Genomic DNA, 4809 nt, shown 5'->3' on the forward strand with positions numbered 1-4809 from the left:
CAATTTCATGATTTTAGTTTAATTACCTTTTTAGTCCTTTTTACTTTTTTTAATCTACAAATAATCTTTTACGTTTTATTCACTTTAATCTTTTTTACTAGTTACTCTAAATTAAGCTAAATTCACTTAATTAAAACCTAATTATACACATTCCTAAACTCATAAATATTTCTATTAATTATTTACAAACCCATTTCACTAAGACGGAGGCCCAATAATGTTCTTTTCCGATACCCGTGAATTTTGGGTCATTACATATAAATAGGAGGATAATGAGCTTTAGCGCACGCGAACTCACATCCTCCTGCATTAGCAACAATACCCATGTCAATCGAGCTAAGACTCAATAGACGGTTAATATGAATTGTTTGTTTAAAATAATTTTATTAATTTAATTTTAATACCATAAATTATCGCTTTAACTCATATAAAAATCGTTCAACTTAGGTTATCTTACTATCATAGTTTTGAATCCATTTATTATCGGAGTTTTGAAATTGTTAAACCACATAACCACAATACAATCCTAAAATTACATATGATTCAAAAATCCCAATTTATTAAGCAAAATTCTTTAAAAATATGTTAGAATTTCATCACAGAAAAACCCTAATTTGACCGCTTCTCTCTCAATTTTCTTAATTAAGTTTCCCAATTAAACACTCATTGGATCCTAACCTAGAAACTGAATCGATTACCATAAAAGCATATAAAGAAAATACAATCCCCAACTATCATTTTCAACCTTGAACCTCAAAGACTACTTTCCTTTTGCCCTTCACGATCTGCACCTTACCCAAATTCCTTATCTCAACCGTTAATAATATTCCAATCTAATGGCCAAAATTTAAACTTTTGAATGGCAAATTTGATCTGTGTCATTTCCTTTTCCACCAATAAGCTTTCTCCATTTCCTTTATAAATTTCCCTCCTTTATTATTAATAATAAAATCAACATAATCCAAATGAAGAAAAAGAAATTTAAATATTTTACACCTCGTAAAATTTATTTGTTGAATCATGGCCACCGCTACCGCCTCCGCCGCAACTTCTATCGCGAAGAAGAAAACCGCTAGTGTTAAGAAGCCGAGACATGCTTCTTTACATCCTCCTTTTCTTGAGGTATTTTCTCCCTCTAGGAACCCTAGGTGTAATCTGATTTTTGATTGGCTTTTAATCTGATTTTTGTTCATGATTGATTTCTGCAAATGATATATGATGCGATCATTTCGTTGAAATAGAGAACAGGATCGAGCCAATATGCCATCACAAAATTCATTAAAGAAAAGCATTAGCAGTTGCCCTCGAATTTTCGGAAGATTTTACTCGTTCAGGTGAAGAAATTTGTTGCTTCAAGGAAGCTTGTTAAAGTCAAAAGTTCCTACAAGCTCCCTCTGGCCTCTTTCGTTGTTAAAAAGCCTGCCAACGCGAAGCCCAAAACTATTTCTGCTGCAATTAAACCAAAGCCTGTGGTAGTCAAAGCCCCGGCAAAACCAAAAGCAAAATTAAAAGTCGCAACGCCTGTGAAGGCAAAGGCCAAAGCTGCGGTGAAACCTAAGCCTAAAATTAAAGCAGTGACTAAGCCAACTAAGGTGACGAAGATGGTTAAAACGAGTTCAACGGGGAAGAAAGTAAAGGCTCCAGCAAAGAAGAAATCGGTGGTGGCAAAAAAGCCGAAGAGTGTGAAATTGTCGGCTAAGAAAGCAGCTAAGAAGGCAACGAAATGAGGGGAAAGGAATTGGCGGTTTTGTTTTGCAAAGTAGGTGTAAATTTGATGATGAAGTAGAGGTAGTTCTCGGATTGTAATATTATATATAACTATGTAATTTTTTCTTGTAAAACAAGTTGTGGGTAATTTTATTTTTAAAGTTCTCTCTTTTTTTTATTTAATTAATAATTTAGGTTGTGATTTGGTTGTTTGATGAAAATTAGTTGTTGATATTAATTATTCTTTTAATATCAAATTTGGAATTGCCCAAAACATTGAGATACTCCCTTTCTTTTAAATTTTTTTTTTTGGGTTTTCTGGGTTTATCCATTTCAATTTCATTTGTGTCTGGATGTTAGGGGAAACGATGAATTCCCGTATCAAGAGTTAACCATTAAAGGCAGAACCCATATCCACTTCTCTTGAACCTATTGTATTCTGCTTATTTTAATAAATAATTTCTGATATTAACTATTTTGATGATTCTTTTTCCATTTTGTATCTATGAAAAACTACCAGAAAATAGCTATAAATTTTAAGGTTGACTTCAGTTGCACAATATTATTCATTTTGTATCTATGAAAAACTACCAGAAAATAGCTATAAATTTTAAGGTTGACTTCAGTTGCACAATATTATTTTTGGATAATTCAGATTTGAGAAAAAATAAGTTAAAGTTCAAGTGATTTTATCATGTTAGATTTGAGGAAAATATAAAGCAAGATTTTTTATAATAGTTTTATTTGTCTATTATAATAATAATAAAAAAGTCGAAGTTAACATGTTTATCTCCAACTTTGTGCTATATTTATGTTATTTTGACCCACACATTAATTGATCCGGAGGAGAGTACGGGGGTTATCAGTACTTCGAACGTCTATTTCTTATGGAGTATGGAGACACGTCACTCGATTAATGTCGCTTACTTTGTGGCTCATTGTTGTCGCCTCTAATCCGATTGACACAAGAAGGGCCAATCTGTATGGGTCCTTACGTGGCTCGTTTGATGAGGTACTTCGAGCTTCTCGACATTCCAGAGCAAATTTCATCGTTCACTTTGGTGGCACAAATGGTCCCATAAGGGTTATTGATTATGAGCCACATGCGAATGATTCAAAGTCAGCATGGAACAGGTCTACACTGGTATACACTGTTTCATATAGATCCTCAGGATAAGCATAAAGAGCTTCCAGACGATGACCCACCTCGACATGCGAACCCAACTTGATCCTCTCCTCCGTGCCACTCCACTACTGCACATTCAGTCACGTTTGAGGACATCTTTCACATATAGTAGTAGCAATCCTAGTGGATTGACCACCTTGAGTGGTAGCATTTAAAGCACTTTGGCCAGCTTCAGTGACTACAGGATCACATCGAGGCCTATATACAGCGAATATGCCAACATTTTCATTTTTTTTTACTCGATCCTTTTGTTGTATCTGTGCCTCTCGATCTTGGCTTCCCACATTATGCCAATCAATGACTTTCAAACTCTTTGTACTTTTACTTATATTGTTATTTGTTTTTATTTTATTTTTCGAATTTATATGTTTTATTTTAATTTATTATGCACTTTATTGTTATGACTTTTTTGGCTATTTTTATATTTTGTTATCTCTTTATCTTATTTTGTTTTCTTTATCTTTTTATTAGTGTTCTGGGAACTATATAATTAATTTAGGATCTTCTACGATTCTGAATTTTACTATTTTGATGAAATCATCCAAATTAAGGCAGTTTCAGTTCTCTTTCTCCCTTTCAATATTCTGCTTCTTCCAATATCCAAATTTAGTGTCTTCTGTTTCCTCCCTAAATTGTTGTTGTGTTTAAGTAATTTCTCAAACCTAATGTTAAAGTCAATTTTTTTTTTAATTTGGAGTTTTATTGAATCTATTTAGGATTAATTTATAGACTTTTGTGCATTGTTTTATTTATACTTGAAGACACGAGAGAGTTAAGCATGATAAGTTATTTTTCGAAGCTATTATTTTAGGTTGTCCCCCTAAACTGAAGCATTATATTGAAATTTTAAATTTACAAATTTGACATCAAAACCATAATATTTTTGTGAGCTTTTGAGCCTATAGAGCATTTATTATTTCGTGCTCATTTTATTTTTTGTTGTGAGCATGTCAACTTGATATATTATTCTAGAACTTACTTCGATTATGCATGTCGATGACCACATTATTGATTTGATTTACTAAGATGATAGAGACAATTAAGATTTAACCCGCTTAACCTTTAAACAGCTTACTCGTTGAATTAACCCCTAGTAAACCTCTAGTAAACCCCGTTGATCCTAACACCTTTTTTTTACTTAACAACTGTTCCTGTTAACCCAAAAACCCCTATTAATGTTGTAAATCACCCTTTTTATTGACTCCCTTTTTTTTTTAAGATTCGATTTGGTTAGTTGTTTGACTATACTTTATCTTTTTGTATTGTTGAATTTTACTTTGTTCTTAAAATAAAAGTTGAAAAAATGAATGAAATTTTTTTTATTGAGCTTGAATCGTTAGTCTCATATTTTGTGTAAAAGCTCATATCCACTTTTTATTTCTTGTTGATGTAAATTCTTCTAATTGAACGACTAATTTTTTTGTGGTTTGGTAACTTATTAACTTGATTCTCGATTGTAACAAACTTTTATGACATTTTCCTTACCCTTAACCTAAGCCCCATTACAACCTTGTAAAAACCTCTTGATTGGTGTGTCATCTCATTCTATAGCGGTGGAGATTTGATTTTCAAGCAACCTTATGGTATAGCATTTCTTGTTTGACTGTTGAGTGCACATTACTTCAATCTTAAACACCTTGAGTGCTTGAATGAATCTTCGTAAGGGAGTTACTTGTTGAGTTTGAATTTCAAGTAATTATTGAAATAGGGGAGATGCCTAATGTTTTTAAGCCTTAAAGATTTTTGCTTATATTGCTGGTGTTCTTTAGTGTCATTTTATTTTAAATTTCCAATGCACGGTTATCTATATATTATCTTAGACATTGTCAGTGAAAATAATAAATTAAGGAAAATTAACTTGAATGTGGGTTGAGAATTTTGCTTGAAGGCAAGCAAATACTTAAGTGTGGAGATAT

The 4809-nt window shown here is 32.2% G+C and overlaps 1 pseudogene; it reads left to right on the plus strand.

Annotated features, from left to right (window-relative positions):
* Window positions 1–1020: 1020 nt before the first annotated feature.
* On the plus strand, window positions 1021–1868 carry LOC107956084 (histone H1-like; annotated as a pseudogene).
* Window positions 1869–4809: the final 2941 nt, after the last annotated feature.

Source organism: Gossypium hirsutum, chromosome A11, assembly GCF_007990345.1.
Source record: "Gossypium hirsutum isolate 1008001.06 chromosome A11, Gossypium_hirsutum_v2.1, whole genome shotgun sequence".
Lineage (NCBI taxonomy): Eukaryota > Viridiplantae > Streptophyta > Magnoliopsida > Malvales > Malvaceae > Gossypium > Gossypium hirsutum.